Source organism: Procambarus clarkii, chromosome 20 (genome assembly GCF_040958095.1).
Source record: "Procambarus clarkii isolate CNS0578487 chromosome 20, FALCON_Pclarkii_2.0, whole genome shotgun sequence".
Taxonomy (NCBI): Eukaryota; Metazoa; Arthropoda; class Malacostraca; order Decapoda; family Cambaridae; genus Procambarus; species Procambarus clarkii.
The window spans coordinates 4431023-4456402 of record NC_091169.1 but is presented as its reverse complement, the minus strand read 5'-3'; positions in this window follow the sequence as shown (position 1 = coordinate 4456402).

Genomic DNA, 25380 nt, shown 5'->3' with positions numbered 1-25380 from the left:
CCATAGCTAATAAACTTAGCTGGCCTGCAGATCAATGGTCTACCCTTCTCAGAGTGCATCTCACAGGTAGAGCTGCGGTTACTCTCAGTACCTTAGCGTCTGAGAATGACTACCAGACCCTGAAGCAAGCAGTTTTGGACGCTTACCTTCTCTCCACCGAAAGCTACAGACAAAAATTCCGTGATCATCTAAAGGCAAGTAACACCACCTTTTAGAATTTACCAATACCAAGAAAATATATTTCATGAAATGGCTGGAAGCAGCACATGTCTCTACATTTTCAGAGCTCATCAACCTCATGCTAGTTGAGGAATTCTTGAGACGTGTTCCCCCTTCCATCCGTTTATATTTAGTAGATAAAGAAGAAACCGACTACATCAAATGTGCGAAGTCAGCTGACACCTACAGCCTCATCCACCGGCTTACACCAGAACCACTTTCCAGTAAAAAGTCTTGGTATAGTTATGATAAAGCAGGTACAGATCAAGCAAGCTCTCAATTGTATTGTAAGTATTGCAAACTCTATGGACATACCATAGATAGATGTGGGAAAGCTCAATACAAAGACAATGAAACAACTAAACCCAAACCGACTCCTCGTAAGTCCGGTAAGCCTGTGATGAATGTTGGTGTTCCTGTTAATGATCTTTCTCTCTTCAGCAAACACCTGTATCCTGGAACTGTCTCTACCGGTACAGATTCGGAGGGGCGTTTCAAATTGAAGATCTTGAGGGACACAGCGGCTCTTCAGTCCATAATATTGAAATCAGCTGTGCCTAACATCACCTACACCGGGGAAACCGTCCTTATCACTGACCTCACTGCTACCACTCCGTATCCACTCGCCAGAGTCCACCTGGATTGTCCTTTTGTGACCGGTGAAGTCCAAGTCGCCATCAGGGAGAAGCCTTTTCCCATGTCTGGAGTGCAACTTCTCCTGGGCAACGACTTGGCAGAAGATTTGCAACCGTCCAACCTAATCATCATGGACAAACCCCAGGTGTGTAACTCTGTAGTGGACAATCCCATCTTTAAGTATGTTTCAGCAGAGGTCCAAGAAAGTGATGAAGTTTCTCCTCCGGTTTTGGTGACCACCCGTGCACAAGCTGCACGCCCGAAACCAGCTGACTCTACTGCTACCGCTCTCCCTCAAGACCCTCAGAATCTACCACCGAATCTTACCAGTTTGGAGTTCCGTAAGTTATAGAGGGAAGATCAATCATTAACACCATTATTCTTCCAGGCTGAGACTCAACCTGACAGTATCTCTGGGTTCTTCCTAGAGAATCAGTTGCTCTACCGCAGGTACAGGCCCAGTAAGCTGAAGGAGGACGACGATTGGGCAAATGTCGAACAACTACTGGTTCCCACCAGCCTAAGGCCCGATATTCTACACCTGGCCCACGGAGCTCTTTCTTACTATGGTTTTAACAAAACCTACCACGGAATCAGACAAGACTACTACTGGCCAGGTATGGTTAAGGACGTCAAAAGTTACGTACAACAGTGTCATACATGTCAGTTGGCAGGTAAACCTAACATCTCTATTCCCCAGGCCCCATTGACTCCTATTCAGGTGACTGCAGAACCTTTCCACAGACTCATAATAGACTGTGTTGGTCCTTTACACCGGACCAGTTCTGACAACGCCTATATACTAACTATCTTGTGTCCTACCACCAGATTCCCCATAGCAGTTCCCATAAAGAACATTACGGCTGCTACTGTGGTGAAACAACTAATGAAGATCTTCACCCAGTATGGATTTCCAAGAGAGGTTCTAAGTGACTGTGGCACCAACTTCACCAGTGATCTCTTCAAGAAGACACTGGAAGAGTTCAACATCACACAGGTACTGTCCAGCCCCTATCATCTTGCTTCACAGGGTTCTCTTGAACGTAGTCATCAGACTATTAAAGCACTCTTAAAGAAATTTTGCAATGAAACCTTGAAGGACTGGGATAAACAATTTGCCCCTCATTATGTGCATTTTCAGAAGTCTCCCCAATGAGTCTCTAGGAGTATCTCCTTATGAGATGCTCTACGGACGTAAGTGCCGTACTCCTCTCAAAGCTTTCAAAGACTCTTTACGTAATGCCACCTTCAGTGACCCTTAGAATGTGCCCCAGTTTCTTCAAAACTTAAAACACATTCTAGAGAGAGTACGTAAATTTGCATCAATCTATTGATGACAATCTATTGAAAGCTCAAGAGAGGATGAAGACTCATTTTGACTAACGCAGCAAACTAAGGAAATTTAAACCAGGAGACTTCGTGTTGGCATATTTTCCTATCCCAGGTTCTCCATTGCAAAATAAGTTTTCAGGACCTTACTGCATCAAGGAGTGCAGAAACAATCACAACTACGTTCTTGAGACTCCAGATAGGCGGCGGAAGACCCAGTTGTGCCACGTCAACCTCCTGAAGCAGTATCAAGGTACTCCCCCTACTGTGTTGGTATCATTATCCACCTTTAAAGGTCCATACCTCCACAGTGAGACCTTCCCTGCTTCTGCCGAAAGCACTAACACTGAGTCAGTGCCTTCCAACTCGGAAATCCTTAATGATCTTCATACCTATTTACAGGACAGTAATAGTGTTCCTCTCATCAGAATCTTCAAGAAACATCAGAAGTTGTTCAGCGATGATCCACAGAAGTGTAATGTGGTTCAGCACGACATCCAGCTACTCCCTGACACCCGGCCGATTCGTCAACCTTTCTACCGAATCAGCCCGAGCAAAAAGGAAGTTATGCGTGCTGAGGTACAGTACCTCCTGGATCATGGGCTGGCCACCCCTTGTGAGTCCCCTTGGGCCTCACCCTGTATCTTGGTGCCGAAACCGCAAGGTAAAGTGAGGTTGTGTACTGATTACCGGAAATTGAATCTTGTGACTATCAAGGATGCTTATCCATTACCTAGAATAGATGACATCCTTGACGCCATTGGTAATGCTCGGTATCTATCAAAGTTAGACTTACTCAAGGGATACTACCAAGTATGTTTGACAGAGCGAGCTAAGGAAATATCTGCCTTTACCACACCCTATGGCCTTTACAGATACGAATGCCTTCCATTTGGACTATGTAATGCCTCGGCCACCTTCCAGCGAGCTGTCAACTGCGTCATCCAGGGCTTAGATAACACCTACACCTACTTGGATGACATCGTTGTGGCAACCAACACCTGGAGCAAACATCTGCAACGATTGTTTGCCAAGCTCCTGACAGCCGGCCTCACCATCAACTTGGGCAAGTCCACTTTTGCCAAAGGAAAAGTGCGTTATCTTGGTCATGAGGTAGGGAGTGGCAGCATAGCTCCGTTAAACATACATACCCAAGCCATCCAGCATTACCCACAGCCTACCACCAGGAAGCAGCTCCTGCGCTTCCTTGGTCTTGCCTCCTACTACCGTAGGTTTGTGAAGAATTTTAGTACGGTGGCGACACCTTTGATCACTTTAACCAGCCCGAAGCAAAGGTATAATTGGACCATTCAGCAGACCATTGCTTTTGAACAACTTAAATTCCTGCTCTGTTCTAATCCTATTCTCGCCTCGCCAGATATCACGAAGCCTTTCATCCTCCATGTCGACGCCAGTGGTACCGGCATCGGGGGTGTCCTGATGCAACAACGAGGCGAGGATGTTTTACCTGTTAGCTACTACAGCTACAAGATAAAACCACACCAGAAGAATTACAGCACGATCGAAAAGGAGCTACTCTCCATCGTCCTGAACTTGCAGCACTTTGAATCATACCTGCAAGGTGCTCGGTCTACCATCATCTACTCGGACCACAATCCCCTACGCTTCCTGCAGCAAGTCCAATTCAACAATCAACGGCTTCTACGATGGGCTTTATATCTGCAGAATTTCAACCTGAAGATCTTCTACATCCAAGTTTCTGACAACATCATAGCAGACGCCCTCTCCAGAGTTTATGAGGAAGAGACAGCTCCACCTACCACTCTACCACCTGAAAACCTAACTTCACCCGTAAGTGAAGGCTTCGGGGGAGAGTTGTGACGATAATCTCTTTCAAGAGAGATTGAGCCTGCTCTTCTCTACATGAAGTTACGTATTTTATACAATAATAAGATGCTACCTTCAAGATACGTCTACCAGTATCACAAAACGATTTGACCAGGAGGCAAAATGTACCCAATACTCACCCCGTACTCCACTCCCTCCACGCCGGCTCGTCATCAACCAGCCAAATACCCTTCCCAGCCTGCCTGCTCCTGATTGGTGACTCGCCGACTGCACACCGACTGCACTTCAGTGCCCTCTACCTCAGTCGATGTCTGGGCTTGATCCACCCATTGAAGTCAGAATATCCTTGTGCTCTCAAACCGTGAACTACTAAATGATATATGTTGTATCAGGTGGATGTCTCGCAGCTTGCACCATATTCTCAGCACCTGATTATTTTTCACCTTTAAATTTATATTATTGTGGAGTAACTTCATCCATATTATTCATTTATATTATATGTTTTTGACTTGTTCATTTGCACTGTACTTTGCCAAGGGATTTTCTTTGTTTATAATTTATTTTCTATATTAATTAAAGTTTCATTGTTCATACTGTGTGTTTTGCGTGTCTTCCCTTACTTTAACACAGAGAAACAGGCAAGCAGTCTATCTTTTTTTTTGTAAGTGTGACTAGGCATTGACACCTGCCAATGGAGGACTGCCGAACATCTACACTCCAACACTTTCCTGTCACAATATATATAATTATATATATATATATAATTATATATATTTTATTAAATATGACCGAAAAAGTAAGATTAATAATTCTAACACGAATTTTCTCAATCTTTCGTACATTATGCTTCACTGTTGGAGGTAAATCAAAAATCACTTCTCCAAAATTCATTTTTATTTCTAGTCTGACGCGACACGGGCGCGTTTCGTAAAACTTATTACATTTTCAAAGACTTCACAAATACACAACTGATTAGAACTTGCGTTTCCCTGATTTTATATCTACATTTGAGTGAGGTGGGAAGGGTGATGTGGCATTACATTTGAGTAAGGTGGGAAGGATGATGTGGCATTAGAGGATATTAATAGGGTATTAAAAGTATCAACACAAGACAGAACACGAAACAATGGATATTGAATAGAAGTGTAACCAATAGAAGTGTAGTGTCCTTCGTTACCAAAGGGTAACGAAGGACACTACAGCCGAATTAAAAGCAAAGGTCAACAAACTGATCGAAACTGTGAACGCCAAGAAATCCGGACTCCACCTGCCAAAGATCATTGGGGAATATAAACCTGGATATGCGTATGGAAATGTCAAGACGCACAAGCCTGGAAACCCACTTCGGCCAATCATTAGCCAGATACCCACACCCACGTACAGATTGGCGAAGCGACTCAACGGCCTGCTGACTCCTTATGTTCCTTGCGCCTTCAGCCTGAAGTCTCCAAAGGAATTTGTGGACTTACTGCGGGGCGCACGGGCCACAGGGATAAGAGCCTCGTTGGACGTAGAATCGCTGTTCACCAACGTACCTGTGGACGAGACAATCAGAATGATAGCCGACAGAGTGTATCGTGATCCAGCCTGTACTCCTCTTGACATGCCAGAAAGTATTCTGAGGAAACTACTCCAAGCTTGTACTAAAGAGGCACCCTTCTTGAGCCCGGATGGGCACATGTATAAGCAAGTAGATGGGGTCGCTATGGGTTCTCCCCTAGGTGTCCTGTTTGCAAACTTCTACATGGGTACCATCGAGCAAAAAGTCTTAGTCGACATGAACTTGAAACCGGCCATATACTGCAGGTATGTTGACGACATTTTTACACAGGTACCTGATGTCAGACATCTGCAGGAGCTGAAGGAGGCATTTGAGCAGAGTTCCGTGCTGCGTTTCACTTACGAGACGGAAAAGGATGGGAAGCTGCCTTTTCTAGATGTAACAGTCATGGAAAAGGGCGGAGGTTTCCACACTGCAGTCTACACAAAGGAAACAAACATAGGAATGTGCCTAAATGCCAACAGCGACTGCCCTGACAGGTACAAGAGGAGTGTTGTTAACGCATACGTCGACCGTGCTCTCAGCCACAGCTCAGAATGGAAGCAAGTCGACGAAGAACTCTGTAGGGTAAGGCAGGTTCTAGTCAATAACGGCTTCTCCAATGGTTTCATCGAAGACATCATAAGAAGGAAAGTGAAAAGCCATGCAACCTCCGAAGAGACAACTAACACAACACCTATACCCCCTATTAGACTATTTTACAGGAACTTCTTTTCCACAGCTCATAAAACAGAGGAAAGGGTCCTGAAAGATATTGTTAATAGAAACGTTATCCCTACAGACAAAAATCAGAGGATACAACTGACGATTTACTATAAAACCAGAAAAACGGCCAGCCTACTCATGAGAAACTCTCCAGACACGAAACAGAACGCTTTAAAAGAGACTAACGTCGTCTATGCCTTCAAATGCCCACTTGGGGACTGTAAGCTCCAAAAAACCCAGTATATAGGCAAGACAACAACATCTCTTTCTAGGCGTTTAACGATGCATAAACAACAGGGCTCCATTAAGGAACATATAATCTCTTCCCATAACCAAACCATCGCCAGAGAAATCCTAGTAAACAACACAGAAATCATCGATAGATACAGCGATAGCAGGCGGCTCGACGTTTGCGAGGCACTACACATCAAGAAGTCAACACCAGCAATCAACAGCCAATTATTGCACAACTATATTCTACCCACCTCAAGACTCCGCTCCAATATAGAAGCATCAAGAAATATGGACCAATAGGCTTTCTACAAACACTTCTATTCAATATCCATTGTTTCGTGTTCTGTCTTGTGTTGATACTTTTAATACCCTATTAATATCCTCTAATGCCACATCATCCTTCCCACCTTACTCAAATGTAATGCCACATCACCCTTCCCACCTCACTCAAATGTAGATATAAAATCAGGGAAACGCAAGTTCTAATCAGTTGTGTATTTGTGAAGTCTTTGAAAATGTAATAAGTTTTACGAAACGCGCCCGTGTCGCGTCAGACTAGAAATAAAAATGAATTTTGGAGAAGTGATTTTTGATTTACCTCCAACAGTGAAGCATAATGTACGAAAGATTGAGAAAATTCGTGTTAGAATTATTAATCTTACTTTTTCGGTCATATTTAATAAAATATGTCTACAGGAAAGACTGCTACCAAAATATACTAATTATATATATATATATATATATATATATATATATATATATATATATATATATATATATATATATATATATATATATATATATATATATATATATATATATATATATATATATATTGGTAGCAGTCTTTCCTGTAGACATATATTATTAAATAAAACCGAAAAAGTAAGATTAATAATTCTAACACGATTTTTCTCAATGTTTCTTATGTTTTTTTCACTGTTGATGGTAACTGAAAAATCAATTCTCCAAAATTCATTTTTATTTCTAGTCTGACGCGACACTTGAGCGCGTTTTGTAAAACTTATTACATTTTCAAAGACTTTGGTTTACACACACACAACTATAACTGAACAGAGTTTAAACAGCTTTGATTTGTTATACCTGCATTTGGGTGAGGTGATATGTTACAACAGTTTTGGATGAGGTGAAAACAAACTTTCAACACAAGACAGAACACGAAACAATGGGTATAATATTTTATAAGTTAAAGGGAAGAATGGAAGTAACTGCAGAGGGCCTATTGGCCCATATTTCTTGATGCTTCTATATTGGTGCGAAGTCTTGAAGTGAACCCACTTCAAGACATATATATATATATATATATATATATATATATATATATATATATATATATATATGTCGTACCTAGTAGCCAGAACGCACTTCTCAGCCTACTATGCAAGGCCCAATTTGCCTAATAAGCCAAGTTTTCATGAATTAATTGTTTGTCGACTACCTAACCTACCTAACCTAACCTAACTTTTTCGGCTGCCTAACCTAACCTAACCTATAAAGATAGGTTAGGTTAGGTTAGGTAGGGTTGGTTAGGTTCGGTCATATATCAACATTAATTTTAACTCCAATAAAAAAAAATTGACCTCATACATAATGAAATGGGTAGCTTTATCATTTCATAAGAAAAAAATTAGAGAAAATATATTAATTCATGAAAACTTGGCTTATTAGGCAAATCGGGCCTTGCATAGTAGGCCGAGAAGTGCATTCTGGCTACTAGGTACGACATATATATATATATATATTTCATTGAATATGACCGAATATTCTGTATTTATTATTTTCTGGTTTAGGGCTTCTATCCCTCTAACTATTTTCTTAGCATCAGGGCTTAATTGAAATAGGAGTTCTCCAAAACTCATTTTCGTACTTTTAAGGTGAAGAAAAGAAGTGATTTACTAAAGAGTGTATTACACTTATTTGTATAATTTGCACGACGTTTCGAACCTCCATGGTTCATTCTCAAGTGAACAGATCTTACAATACTAGTTGATTTTATACCCGCATTAGGTCAGGTGATGAAGGTGAAAACATAGGGGGATACATAAGGGATAAACATAGGGGCTGCAGAAGGCTTATTGGCCCATACGAGGCACCTCCTATCTAAACACAAAGATTAATCCAGTGTAATTGGCCTGTTATGTTGGACATTGTCTTCTGTGTTGGCATCGATATGTTCTTGTCTTGTCCTTACTCTTACAAGAACATATCGATGCCAACACAGAAGACAATGTCCAACATAACAGGCCAATTACACTGGATTAATCTTTGTGTTTAGATAGGAGATGCCTCGTATGGGCCAATAAGCCTTCTGCAGCCCCTATGTTTATCCCTTATGTATCCCCCTATGTTTTCACCTTCATCACCTGACCTAATGCGGGTATAAAATCAACTAGTATTGTAAGATCTGTTCACTTGAGAATGAACCATGGAGGTTCGAAACGTCGTGCAAATTATACAAATAAGTGTAATACACTCTTTAGTAAATCACTTCTTTTCTTCACCTTAAAAGTACGAAAATGAGTTTTGGAGAACTCCTATTTCAATTAAGCCCTGATGCTAAGAAAATAGTTAGAGGGATAGAAGCCCTAAACCAGAAAATAATAAATACAGAATATGCGGTCATATTCAATGAAACATGTTTGAAAGAAAACCTGCTGCCAGTATACACCAATATATATATATATATATATATATATATATATATATATATATATATATATATATATATATATATATATATATATATATATATATATATATATATATATAAATGTCGTACCTATTAGCCAGAACTCACTTCTCAGCCTACTATGCAAGGCCCGATTTGCCTAATAAGCCAAGTTTTCCTGAATTAATATATTTTCTCTAATTTTTTTCTAATGAAATGATAAAGCTACCCATTTCATTATGTATGAGGTAATTTTTTTTTATTGGAGTTAGAAGTAATGTAGATATATGACCGAACCTAACCAACCCTACTTAACCTAACCTAGCCTATCTTTATAGGTTAGGTTAGGTTAGGTAGCCGAAAAAAGATAGGTTAGGTTAGGTAGTAGAAAAACAATTCATGAAAACTTGGCTTATTAGGCAAATCGGGCCTTGCATGGTAGGCTGAGAAGTGCGTTCTGGCTACTAGGTACAACATATATATATATATATATATATATATATATATATATATATATATATATATATATATATATATATATATATATATATATATATATATAATATTTATGATCGATGTTCCCTTCGGGAATCTTAATTTTAAGATGAATAGGAAAACCAGGGATATACTGAACATCTTGTTTCAGATTCTTTACTTTAAAATGCATAACGTTTCGAATACTTCTCGTATTCATCATCAGATCTAAAAGCAAAAACAGAAATCACAATCAAATAACTAGTAAACAAAGAACTCATACTGAATATAATTGCCTATCAAAGAAAGGAAAATGCTTAAAAAACAAAACACTTAAGCGCGCTTAAAGTGATCAATACAAATAAAACTTATTAACTGTCACATATATAAAAGCTAATTTCAAAATCCATTAGACTACAAGACGAAATTCATAACTACTAAAACAAACCAATCTATTAAACTTACGTGAAATGATCAGAAGTGAAACTTGATACCTAACACATAGATACTAAACACTATAACAAATATTCATATAATGACTACAAATCTACAAAAAATGTATATAAAATACAAACAGAATAAACGACAATTATAAAGTACTTACCAAAATCTTATAAAAACTCAAAAATAAATAAAATTAAATACCAAAATATGTATTATATATCCTAAATAAAAGATTATAATAATGTACAATGTCAAGACTTGAAATAAGTAAGAAAGGGCAAAGGCATGATAAACTAAACAAAATTATAATAAAATTAAACTCCCAGAATGAACTATAAATCAAATTACAGGGCCTACTGTGCACTATACAGTGTACAATTGAACAGCTGAAAGGTTGCTATTTAACAGAGGCCGCAGCTCCTTTATATATAAGGATTCCATTACTCTCAAATATGACTGGCCATTCATACAAGTGTCCAGAATTTTAAAATCAGATTCCAGCAGAGAATGATTAAACTCATAACAATGGTTTCTAATCTCCGAAAATGCTGGTTTAGACAATGGTAATCCAGTCCTAAAAGATAATCCCCGGTGCTCAAGTATCCTAATCTTAAAGTTCCGAATGGAACTCCCGATATATCCAGCATTACAGCTGGAACAATTATACATATATACGACATTTGAGCACAAGGGGGTAGGCCCTTTATCTTTAAATTTAAAATAAGAGCCTATGGTATTTGTGTTGACAAAAATAAATGCACTGCGGCCTCTGTTAAATAGCAACCTTTCAGCTGTTCAATTGTACACTGTATAGTGCACAGTAGGCCCTGTAAATTGATTTATAGTTCATTCTGTTAGTTTAATTTTATTATAATTTTGTTTAGTTTATCATACCTTTGCCCTTTCTTACTTATTTCAAGTCTTGACATTGTACATTATTATAATCTATTATTTAGGATATATAATACATTTTTTGGTATTTAATTTTATTTAATATTTGAGTTTTTATAAGATTTTGGTTAGTACTTTATAACTGTCGTTTATTCTGTTTGTATTTTATATACATTTTTTGTAGATTTGTAGTCATTATATGAATATTTGTTATAGTGTTTAGTATCTATGTGTTGGCTATCAAGTTTCACTTCTGATCACTTCACGTAAGTTTAATAGAATTGTTTGTTTTAGTAGTTATAAATTTCGTCTTGTAGTCTAATGGATTTTTAAATTAGCTTTTATACATGTGACAGTTAATAAGTTTTATTTGTATTGATCACTTTAAGTGCGCTTAAGTGTTTTGTTTTTTAAGCATTTTCCTTTCTTTGATAGGCAATTATATTCAGTATGAGTTCTTTGTTTACCAGTTATTTGATTGTGATTTCTGTTTTTGCTTTTAGATCTGATGATGAATACGAGAAGTATTCGAAACGTTATGCATTTTAAAGTAAAGAATTTGAAACAAGATGTTCAGTATATCCCTGGTTTTCCTATTCATCTTAAATATATATATATATATATATATATATATATATATATATATATATATATATATATATATATATATATATATACACTAGCTGTACCAGGCCACGCATTGCTGTAGCTCAGCAACGCATGTGCGTTGCTGAGCCACAGCAACCTTCCTCTGTCTCCTAGTCCTCCCCACCATTGCCAATGCCCCGTCCCCTCTTCCTCCCAACAATTCCCCACTCCCCTGTCCCTTTGTCCTCCTCGACATTCCCAACTCCAGCTTCCGTTCGTCCTTCTATCCATTCCCCACTCCAGCGTCCATTCGTCCTTCTAACCATTCCCCACTCCATCGTCCCCTCCTCCTTCCCAGCATCTCCTACTCCCCCATCCCCTCATCCTCCCTACCTTTCCCCCCTCCCCAGTCCCCTCGTCCTTTCCACCAACCCCCACTCCTGTCCCCTTGTCCTCCCCATCTTTCTCCATGCCCCTATCCTCTCATCCCCAACTGCCCCGTCCCCTTGTCCTCCCCGCTATTACCCCCTCCCCTGTTTTCTCGTCCTCGCCAAAATCCCCCACTTCCATCCCCTTGTCCTTCCTAACATTTCCCACTCCTTCGTTCGATGCATTCCCAAACGATCTGATGATCCTATCAGAAAATTAGGAACATCAAATGATCTGATGTTCCCATCACTGAAATATAAGAAAACCAGATAAAAAACGAAATGAAAACAATGAAAAAATACATAAATAAACTATACTCAGGAAATTAATGGTATGGTAAACAACACAACTCAATTTCAACGCAATGTCACACAAAATAAATTAAATCAAAATGAAAATAAATCGAAATGTATGAAAATTAAATTTATCAATGCAATCGGAAACATTGAAATGGAATCATAACATATTTAGTATAGCGTGAGTTGCTATTACATGCAACAGATGGCGCTGTTTTTTTTTTTTTAAACTTCTTTTTACATGTCACAGGTGTGACATCTATATAGTCGGTATATAAAAACACGCGTGTATTCGAATGGAACGTTGTATCAAAATTTCAAAGCAATCGTTGAAGAACTTTCAGAGATTTCAGCATGTGTGGCTCTTACATCCAACAGATGGCGCTGTTAAAAAAAAAAAAGATTTTTCCTGTCACAGGTGTGGCATGCATATAGGAGGTATATAAAAACACGCGCCCATTCGAATGCAATGTTGTGTCAAAATTTTAAAACAATTAGTAAAGAGGTTACGAAGATTTCCCTCCCATGAAAATCAGGTGAAAAAATACTGTAGAGGGAACCACATTCAAAGTGCCCGCCAAGGAGACATTTTACAGTATAGGCAGGGCTGTGCCCTGATTGGTGGACGACGACGGCGCACGGCCTACCCGCGCGGCAGCCCGCGCAGGCCGAGTGGGCCAGATTTGAACTGCATGTGACCCAACGCGGACGACGCCTGCCCGGCACCACTGGCACTTAGGATATGTGCCCATAGGACCCCTAAGAGGCATTGATTCCCTCTGTCCTACCCTTCCTGAGGAGCCTAGACTTGCTCCACCTACCCTACCAGCCCTTCCTCTCCCTACGACGACAGTTCCAGGTGAATTACTGTACTATTGTTGTAACACGTGGGTCACCTCTACATTGGCGCAGTGAGTAAACGTTCCCACGCGGTGATCAAGAGGACCTCGCCAAGATATCTGCATCATCGTTCTGCCGACTTCAGTCAAGACGTCTTAGATAGTGTTCAACGGTTCCAGTCTCGAATTACTGGCTTTGGTTGCACCATAGATGTTCTTCGGTTTGTTGTTCAATAGCGGTGCCCAAGATATTTCAACCCCTGTTTTTTTGTGCATATGTTTTATTCCACATCTCGTGCAATCCCCCAAGATTCTCCATAAGTTCCAGTTATCAGTGTTTTATACGGATTATTTCTCCGGATTTGTTGCATTTTATTGTCTTGTCCCCCAAGCACCGATTCCCGCGGTCCCCAAGTTCTTTGAAGAAGGGGAGACGAGTACCACCATTCACACGGAATACGGGCCACCGTTCATGAGCATACCCGACCTGTATTGTTTACGAATCCGCTCGCGGAGGATTTCAGGCTGTCGTTCCCGAGTGCATCCGTCTCCAGTGTGTTTACTACAGCGACGCCGGTCCCAGCTCTGCAGGGTGCTTGCTACAGGTCTGTTACTTTCTCATTTCTACTGTTAGCTAGACGTAACCTGTTCTAGGCTTTCTACAGAAGTAACGGCTCAAGGGGAAGAGATACATTAAGTGAGCCAGTGAGTTTGTGTTCATACCAGATTTAAGGTGGATGGTGATCCGCCCTGCACACAGTTCCACACGTTCACCTGAAAAAAGTGTTTTTGAGAACCCTCAGCCCAGTGCTTATGAAAATCAGGCACGTTGCTTGTCAAAGTTCCTCAAAGTGCCTGCCATATCAGATTTTCCAGCTTTGCAAGTGCAGTAAGTGCCCAGTTTTTGTCTAAGCCTCAAGTGATTTAGGAACCAATTAAGTGTGCAGTGTTTTATGTTGCTTGAAACCCACCTGGCCCCATCATTTACATTATTGACTGTGCAGTGCTTATTTTTCCTTGTGGAACATTTATCTCTATCTCTGAACATTGGAACCTTAAGTGTGGCTATTGGTGTCTGTGTTTTTTTTTTTGTTCTTCTGTTTGGGGTGGTATACATGTGAGGTGCCTGGCCCCAGATTTAAGGCTTATTACCAGGTGTGGCACGATATATCGGAGCTTTAACTTTCGACACCAGCACAATGGCCCAAATCAAGATAAACTCTGCTTCGGCTGCTGAGCTGCAGCTGCTACCGGGTGTAGGAGATAAATTGGCCGCTCGCATTATCAAGTTTCGGCATCGCCACGTGATCACGGAGGACAACATTTATGATATCAACCGCCTTTGGGCCAGACCCGAGTTGTTGGCTGCTATATCGTTTGAGGTGGACCCGTCCCAACAGGGCCCCGGGCCCTTAGGTCAGGGGGCAGGAAGTCGTTCATCGTCCTCGTCCAGCGAAATGGGAACCCGCCATTCCTCTAGGGGTGCCGCCAGCAGCAGACAACGTGGACGTCGACCTCAGTCACCAGCTTACTCCAGGGCTAGTGGTCAGCAAGGTACTCGGCAGGGGAGCCCCTCCCACCATCGATCGGCTCGATCAAGGAGACGGACAGCTCGACACTCGTCACACAACTCTCTGACTTCCGATTCGGATGCCTCTCTATCCCGCAGCAGGCGGACAGGTTATCGCCAACAGAAAGAGACCTTCCGCACACCACCTCGGGCGTTGGACTATGACGGGAAGTCAGATTGGGCCACCTTCTACCGCCGCTTCACGTCTTATGCCTCGGAAAAGGACTGGAGCGGGCCTACGTCATTGACACAGTTAGGATGGTGCCTCAAGGGTAAGGCAAGTGATTTTTACAATCGCTTACTGGACAGAGAACCGTCGATCGATTATATTCGCATGATGCATAAGATGATCAAGCGATTTGGCGATAGGGAAGTTCTGGATGTAGCCATGATGAAGTTTAACCAGGCCCAGCAGGAACCAGAAGAAGATATTGTTGATTCGGCAGATAGGGCCCACCACTTGGCTCATCGGGCCTACAAACATGTGCCACGATGGGAAGTGGAACAAATCGCAGTAATGAGATTCGGCCAGGGATTACAGGACAAGACTCTGGCAGAATACATTGCCAATGCAAGGAATTCGTCAATGGAAGAGGCCATCGACCGGGCCCAAACCTTCCAGCACAATGCCGTAGCAATCCACGGCTCCGCAAGTTCAAGCAGGCACGACTCCCACCGCCGCGGGTCCCAGGGGCCAGCAGTAAGAGTGAATGCAGTGGGCAGGTACTCCCGGTATGAGCAACCACCCAGGAGTAAGGACGCTTCTCGGCGCTCGACACCAGGTGCCTCGCCGGCTACCAGTCCCGCAGGCCGTGGAACCGGTACTCACCACCCGTCGAGTGCAGGCTCGGGTCCTTCATCTTCCATGGACACGGAGGCGAAACTGGACGTCTTGGTAGCAGGTGTCTCAGAACTCAGCGGGAAATTGGATCAGGTGTGTGAGAGTTTGAGGCGTCTCACGATGGCCATCATATCGCCGCATATTCGTCGTTCCCCATCTCCCAGGCGATCTCTGCAGTGTTTCAGATGTAGGAAAGAGGGTCACGTGGCTCGGGACTGTCTGGAACCGGGAAGTGATGGGGAGGGAAGCCGCCGGCTCAGGGACCCCCTGGGCAACAAGCTGCGCGTTTCATTTGAGGACGAGAAAGAGTCTTTAAACACGGATGGGTCGGTCCAGTCGGCCTAACTCCGACCCAATGTACAACAGGCCTAGAAAGGGAGAGCACGATAGGGGCGGGCCAAGGGGCGTCGGGCACGGAAGAGCAGGACGGGGGAAGAGATCACATAACCATCAGACAGCTCAGATCCGGCTCTATGTTTTGGATCCCAGTCCAGATCGGGGACGTGGAGGTCAAGGCGATTGTGGATACAGCGGCCGAGGTCACCATTATCTCCCAGGAGATCCATCAACGGTTGAACCCACCACCCCAGGTGATACAACACATAACCTTAAGCACGGCGGGGAAACAAATGCACCTTACGGGAACACTGGTGGGCCCCATCTCCTTGCTGGTTGCGGGACGGGAATACACCGTGGGAGTGTATGTGGCGCCTATTGCAGACGACATGTTGCTAGGGCTCGATTTCATGAAAAGATACGGTGTTAGTATAGCCCTAGACAAGTCTCAAATGATATTACAGGGACAGGTGATTCCTATGAAGCTAGAGACGAAAGAGGAGCCTGACCCTAACCTAGCTCCGTGCATCGCTAAGGTAGCAGTGTTCCAATACACTGTTATCCCACCACATTCAGTGGCCAGGGTCAAATGTGAAATGGACAAAAGTATGCCCCAGTGTATAGTGGAGCCCCTGGAGGATGGGCAGGTGCCAGTGGTTCGCACACTCCATCAGGAGGGAGAATTCCTGAAGGTATGTGTACTCAACGTAACAGGGCAGAATATCACATTAAAGAGGCGGATGCATGTGGCCAATGCAGAGGCAGTATGGGAAATTTTACCGGGGCCGGGCCCAGCGGTAGCAGCAAGGGCAGTGAGGAGGGTACGAAGTGAAACTCAAGTCAAATTACCTCCCCATATGATGACCATGGTACAGGACGTCGAGGAAACGCTGTCAGCAGAGCAGGCAAGCCAACTGACCCACCTGTTATGGAACTTCCAGGACATCTTTGCCGCAAGTGAATTTGACCTGGGATCATTCAAGGAGGTATCTCACCGCATCGACACGGGTAATGCAAGACCTGTGAAGCAAAAAATACGACGAACACCCGCATGCTTCGCACAGGAGGAGAAAGGACACCTTCAGCGCATGCTCGATGCGGGCATCATCCAACCGTCAGAATCTGAGTGGGCATCGGCACCAGTTCTGGTAAGGAAAAGGGATGCGTCAGTTCGGTGGTGTGTAGACTATCGAGGGTTGAACTCTCGCACCATAAAGGACGTGTACCCACTCCCTCTAGTCGATGAGTGCCTGGACACCTTGGCGGGAAACGAATGGTTTAGCAAGCTAGATGCCAACTCGGCATATTATCAGATCAACATAGCAGAAGAAGATCGGAAGAAGACGGCATTCATAACGAAATACGGACTGTTTGAATTTAAGAAAATGGCCTTTGGTCTTTGTAATGCTCCGGCTACCTACGCCAGGGTTATGAACTTGGTGTTGCGGGAGCTAAATTGGGAAACTGTGCTAGCATTCTTGGATGACATCCTGGTGCTGGGCGATTCATTCCAAAGCCACCTCTCCAACCTAGCACAGGTATTTGCGAGATTCAGAACCTATGGTTTACGCCTGAAACCACAAAAATGCGCCCTCTTTAAGAAACGGGTTGAGTTCTTAGGCAGGATGGTCAGCAGGGCAGGACTAGAACTGGGAAAAGAGGCGATAGACACAGTGGTGAAATGGCAGAAGCCGGGATCATCCAAAGACGTGGAAAGATTTCTGGGACTGGCCAACTACCATCGGACCTTCATAAAGGGATTTGCAGAGTTAGCCGCACCCCTATACGCACTGACCGGCGGAAACAGATTCGAATGGGGAGACAAGCATCAGGAGGCTTTTGCAGCTATCAAAATGGCCTTAACTACAGCTCCGGTGCTGGGATTACCTAATGGACATGACCCCTTCATCCTGGACACCGATGCCTCCGACTGGGCGATAGGAGCGGAGCTGCTACAGGTTCAAGAGAAGAAAGAAAAGGTAATTGCTTATGCCAGTTTCGCATTGACCCCAGAACAGAGAAGGTATTGCACCACGAGGAAAGAGCTATTGGCAGTAGTCAGGTTTACCAGGCTGTTCCGGCACTATCTCTTGGGGCGGCCTTTTACCATACGCACTGACCATGGCAGCCTGGTCTGGCTGGTTAGGTTTAAGAACCCCCAGGGCCAACTAGCACGTTGGCTGGAGGAGCTGAGCCAATTTGATCTAAAAATCCAGCATAGAGCAGGTAAAAAACACAACAATGCAGACTCTTTATCCAGGGAGGGAGGCACTCAACAGGCATGTACCCACTTTCGCCAGGACGTGCCAGTGCAGGACCTGCCGTGTGGAGGATGCCCATACTGTCGCAGGGCACATCAGAACTGGGCGACCTTCCAGGAGACGGTAGATGACGTCGTCCCACTGGCTACGGGGTCGTTCAGATGTGCATGTAACGTTCAGATCCGGGGGACGATTAGACGCGTGAGCACTATAGCCCCTATTCAAGACTGGTGGTCGGAGGATTCCAACTTGGCTGTCTTCCCATGGGACCCTGGTGAAGATGGCCGAAGAAAGCCTGCCGAGACGCTTTATAAGGAAGAAGACGCAGTGGCCCCAGAAGTAGTAGACATTAGGATCATAACCAGAACAACGGCGGACAGGCTAGGGTTGCATTTACTCGAGTTACAGGAGCGGACGGAGAGAGACCCGGACATGAGAATGGTAAGAGAATGGGTGGGAGGCCGTCAGCCAACAGAAGGGGACCTGTTCGGGGCCAGCCCTGCAACAAAATACTACTGGTTAAACAAAGAAGCACTTCTCATGGAAAATGGGCTTTGGTGGTGGCACAAAGTAGATCAGGGGGTAGCCGCCCAGAAGCTTTTGTATGTACCCAGCAGCCTGAGGCAGGAGGTACTGAATCTGTGCCATGATATACCTGATATGGGCCACCAGGGCCGGAATCGCACAATGAAGCGGGTCAAAGCAAGGTACTTCTGGTACGGGCTATCAACGGATGTCGCAAATTACGTGGCATCATGCTACCACTGTAGTATGAACAAAAAAGCATCCAAGACCAGCAGGCATGAGCTGCTTAAGTACCAGGCGGGTGCACCAATGGAAAGGGTACACTTGGACATTTTGGGACCATTGCCTAAGACTCCGAAAGGCAACGAATATCTCCTGGTAATGGTAGATCAGTTCACTAAATGGATTGAGTGTGTGCCACTACCGTCCCAGACGGCAGAGAACACCGCCCGAGCAGCACTCGATGGGTTCTTCACCAGGTTCGGGTATCCGTTTGAAATCTTCACCGATCAGGGCAGGAATTTTGAAAGTGACTTGTTTACGAAGCTCTGCGAATTGATGCACATCCACAAGGCCCGTACTACCGCCTACAGGCCGTCGGCGAATGGGCAGGTGGAAAGGTATAACAGAACCATCATGGATGCATTGCGGTGTTATGTCAGTTCCCAACATGACAGCTGGGACACCTATATTCAACACATAGCAGGGGCCATCAGGTCTAGTGTGAACCGACAGACGGGGTTCACGCCCAACAAGTTAATGCTCGGTTGGGAAACCAACCAGCCAATAGATTTAATGTACCCCCGGGAGGTGCAACTTCAATCAGATGCAGTACCTTACCTAGCAAATTTGCAAAAGGAAATTAAGAAGGCGCATGGACTGGCACGGAAGTCTCTATCCACGAACCAGGAACGAATGAAGAGAGATTATGACCTACGGGCACGGCTACAGGTCTATGAGAAAGGGGACCTGGTTTACCTGCTAGACACGGCACAGGTGAAGGGGCAGTGCCGGAAGCTATCACCGCAGTGGAAGGGCCCAGGCGTCATCATCCACAAGTTCTCATCTTGCTTATTTAGGGTCAAGCTCCAGAATGACAACATCACAGCAAATCATGATAAACTAAAGAAGTGCAAGGACCGTACATGCCCGGGCTGGATTGAGAAGTTTAAACATCATATGTCACAGGTTCAGGACCCAGTGGGAGGGCCATATAAGGACCTTTACTGTGTGTGTCGGCAACCATACGATGGAAAGTTTATGGTGCAATGCGATATGTGCGCGGAGTGGTTCCATGGGGTCTGCGTGGGAGTGACTCTGGCGAGTGTACGGTCAAAACCAGAGTATGCATGTCCTCGGTGTGAGCCATAAGAGCAGAAAAAAAAAAAAAAAAAAAAAAAAAAAAAAAAAAAAGGAAAGGGAATAGTGTAGTGTATGCAATGTTGAAACAGTTCGTGTATAGTGCAAAGATAATACAGGTAATAATCGTAATGTTCGTGTACAGTGCAAAGATAATACGGGTAATAATTGTAATAGGACCCATTCATGAAAATAGACTTTTTTACAAAAAAGACATGTTGTATATAGTGAAACGTTTTCCCTCCAACATACCCATTGTTCTATAGGGACGGGAGGAGTGTAGAGGGAACCACATTCAAAGTGCCCGCCAAGGAGACATTTTACAGTATAGGCAGGGCTGTGCCCTGATTGGTGGACGACGACGGCGCACGGCCTACCCGCGCGGCGGCCCGCGCAGGCCGAGTGGGCCAGATTTGAACTGCATGTGACCCAACGCGGACGACGCCTGCCCGGCACCACTGGCACTTAGGATATGTGCCCATAGGACCCCTAAGAGGCATTGATTCCCTCTGTCCTACCCTACCTGAGGAGCCTAGACTTGCTCCACCTACCCTACCAGCCCTTCCTCTCCCTACGACGACAGTTCCAGGTGAATTACTGTACTATTGTTGTAACACGTGGGTCACCTCTACAATACAGTTTTTCAAAAAAAGTGTGTTTTTTCCCGTCACAGACGTGACATCTATATAATATGTATATATAAACCCGCTCGGATGCGAATGGAACGTTGTGTGATAATTTCAAACAAATTGGTGAAAAACTTTCTGAGATTAGCGATTTTGAACAAACAAACATTTACATTTATATATATACAGATATATATATATGCTAGCAGTACTCAGTCACGCATTGGCCGGGTACTTCTAGTATATATTCCTGTCCCCTGGAACCTTCCCTGTCCCCCAGTCTCCCCACAATTCCCCACTCACCTGTCTCCTCGGCCTCCCAACCATTCCCCACGCCACCGTCCCTTTGTCCTCCCCACCATTCCCCACTCACCCATCCCCTCTTCCTTCCCACCATGCCCCACTCCCTTGTCCCTTTGTCCTACACACCATTCTCCAGTCCACCCATCCCCCTCGTCCCCACCATCCAAAACTCACCCATCCCCTCGTCCTTCCCCACCGTTACCCCCTCCCATGTCCCCTCGTCCTCCCCACCAACTCTTGCTTCCATTCCCTCGTCATCCCCAACATTCCCCACTCCCTCGTCCGTTGCCTTTCCAAATGGTCTGATGTTCCCATCAGAAAATTGGGAACATCAAATGATCTGATGTTCCCATCACTGATATATAAGAAAAGAAGCTAAAAAATAAAATGAAAATATGAAAAAGTTAAAAAAAAACTATACTCACGAAATGAAAGGTATGGTAAACAACACAGCTCAATTCCAACGCATTTCACACACAATTAAATCAAAATGAAAATAAATCAAAATCAATGAAAATTCAATTTATCAATGCAATGAAAAACATAAAATGGAATTGTAACATGTTTAGTATAGCATGTGTGTTCCTCTTACATACAACAGATGGCGCTGTTTTTAAAAAATGCATAGTTTTACCTGTAACAGGTGTGGCATCTATACTTATACTTACGAAATGAACGGAATGGTAAACAACACAGCTCAATTCTAACACAATGTCACAAAAAATAATTCAATAAAAAATAAAAAAAAATAAAAATCTATGAAAATAAAATTTATTAATGCAGTTTCCGCCCAAGTAAAACAGAATCAAGCAACACTTAGTGGGCCAGCCAGAGGCTTAGGGCCCGCGCAGGATTATCCCTGCAAAAAAAAAAAAAAAAAAAAAAATCAATGCAATCGGAAACATTCAAATGGAATTCGGGACATTTGAATAGCGTGCATGTTGCTATTATGTGCAACTGATGGCGCTGTTTTTCAAAAACGCAAGTTTTTTCCTGTCACGGAGGTGGTATCTATATAGTAGGTATATAAAAGGACGCGCACATTCGAATGAAACGTTGTGTCAGAATTTCAAAGCAATCAGTGAAGAACTTTGGGAGATTACAGCATGTGTTGCTCTTACATACAACAGATGTCGATGTGTTTCAAGAAAAGCCTGTTTTTTCTAGTCACAGGTAAGGCATGTATATAGTAAGTATATAGAAACACGAGCCAATTCGAATGCAACGTCGTGTCAAAATTTCAAAGCAACCAGGTAAAGAGGTTTCGAAGATTTCTTTCACATGAAAAACATATGAAAAACAATTAAAAAAAAAAAACGTTTTTTTCCGTCATAGACGGACCATCAATATAATTTCTATATCAAAACCTGCTCGGATACGAATGGAATATTGTGTGAAAATTTCAAAGCAATCGGTGAAGAATTTTCGGAGATTAGCGATTTTGAACAAACGAACATTTACATTTATATATATATATATATATATATATATATATATATATATATATATATATATATATATATATATATATATATATATATATATATATATATATATGTATATATATATATATATATATATGTATACATATATTATTAAATATGACCGAAAAAGTAAGATTAATAATTCTAACACGAATTTTCTCAATCTTTCGTACATTACGCTTCACTGTTGGAGGTAAATCAAAAATCACTTCTCCAAAATTCATTTTTATTTCTAGTCTGACGCGACACGGGCGCGTTTCGTAAAACTTATTACATTTTCAAAGACTTCACAAATACACAACTGATTAGAACTTGCGTTTCCCTGATTTTATATCTACATTTGAGTGAGGTGGGAAGGATGATGTGGCATTAACACAAGACAAACACTAGGGGATATTAATAGGGTATTAAAAGTATCAACACAAGACAGAACAGAAACAATGGGTATTGAATAGAAGTGTTTGCAGAAAGCCTATTGGTCCATATTTCTTGATGCTTCTATATTGGAGCGGAGTCTTGAGGTGGGTAGAATATAGTTGTGCAATAATTGGCTGTTGATTGCTGGTGTTGACTTCTTGATGTGTAGTGCCTCGCAAACGTCAAGCCGCCTGCTATCGCTGTATCTATCGATGATTTCTGTGTTGTTTACTAGGATTTCTCTGGCGATATATATACATATATATATATATGTATATATATATATATATATATATAATGTGTCGTACCTAGTAGCCAGAACGCTATTCTCAGCCTACTATGCAAGGCCCGATTTGCCTAATAAGCCAAGTTTTCATGAATTAATGTTTTTTCTACTACCTAACCTACCTAACCTAACCTAACCTAACATTTTCGGCTACCTAACCTAACCTAACCTACAAAGATAGGTTAGGTTAGGTTAGGTAGGGTTGGTTAGGTTCGGTCATATATCTACGTTAATTCCAACTCCCAACAAAAAAAAAAAATTACCTCATACATAATGAAATGGGTAGCTTTATCATTTCATAAGAAAAAAACTAGAGAAAATATATTAATTCAGGAAAACTTGGCTTATTAGGCAAATCGAGCCTTGCATAGTAGGCTGAGAATTCAGGAAAACTTGGCTTATTAGGCAAATCGGGCCTTGCGTAGTAGGCCGAGAAGTGCATTCTGGCTACTAGGTACGACATATATATATATATATATATATATATATATATATATATATATATATATATATATATATATATATATAATATAATATATAATATATATATATATATATATAATATATATATATATATATATATTGTAACTATATATATATCAATATTGTAACTATATATATATATCAATATTGTAACTTTTTTGTGTAATGGCATTTTCAAATAAAGTTAGATAAATATACACACTTAACAAAAGAATAGGGGTGGTAGGAGAAGAAAATATCAAAGTGTTCAGTGAGGATCCACAAGGTCTTCTCTGAGTACTCTTTATTTTTTTCTCCGAGGCTACGGGTCCCTACACTTGCACCAGAGGTGGTACCCCTTCTAGGTTTAAAAAAAAAAAAAATTATATATATATTTATATATATATATATATTTATATATATATATATATATATATATATATACATATATATATATTAGTATATATTGGTAGCAGTCTTTCCTGTAGACATATATTATTAAATATGACCGAAAAAGTAAGATTAATAACTCTAACACGAATTTTCTCAATCTTTCGTACATTTCTTTTCACTGTTGGAGGTAAATCAAAAATCAATTCTCCAAAATTCATTTTTATTTCTAGTCTGACGCGACACGAGCGCGTTTCGTAAAACTTATTACATTTTCAAAGACTTTAGTTTACAAATACACAACTGAATAGAACTTACACATCTCCGATTTTGTTTATATCTACATTTGAGTGAGGTGGATGGGGTGAGGTGGCATTAATAGGGTATTAATTTCATCAACACAAGACAGAACAAGAGGTGGCATTACTAGGGTATTAATTTCATCAACACAAGACAGAACACGAAACAATGGGTATTGAAATGGAAGTGATTGTAGAAAGCCTATTGGTCCATATTTCTTGATGCTTCTATATTGATGCGGAGTCTTGAGGTGGGTAGAATATAGTTGTGCATTAATTGGCTGTTGATTGCTGGTGTTGACTTCTTAATGTGTAGTGCCTCGCAAACGTCAAGCCGCCTGCTATCGTTGTATCTATCGATGATTTCTGTGTTGTTTACTAGGATTTCTCTGGCGATAATTTGGTTGTGGGAAGAGATTATATGTTCCTTAATGGAGCCCTGTTGTTTATGCATCGTTAAACGCCTAGAAGGAGATGTTGTTGTCTTGCCTATATACTGGGTTTTTTGGAGCTTACAGTCCCCAAGTGGGCATTTGAAAGCATAGACGACGTTGGTCTCTTTTAAAGCGTTCTGCTTTGTGTCTGGAGAGTTTCTCATGAGTAGGCTGGCCGTTTTTCTGGTTTTATAGTAAATCGTCAGTTGTATCCTCTGATTTTTGTCTGTAGGGATAACGTTTCTATTAACAATATCTTTCAGGACCCTTTCCTCGGTTTTATGAGCTGTGGAAAAGACGTTCCTGTAAAATAGTCTAATAAGGGGTATAGGCGTTGTGTTAGTTGTCTCTTCAGAGGTTGCATGGCGTTTCACTTTCCTTCTTATGATGTCTTCGACGAAACCATTGGAGAAGCCGTTGTTGACTAGGACCTGCCTTACCCTACAGAGCTCTTCGTCGACTTGCTTCCATTCTGATCTGTGGCTTAGAGCATATGCGTTAACAACACTCCTCTTGCACCTGTCTGGGCAGTCGCTGTTGACATTTAGGCACATTCCTATGTTCGTTTCCTTAGTGTAGACTGCAGTGTGGAAACCTCCGCTCTTTTCCATGACTGTTACATCTAGAAAGGGCAGCTTCCCATC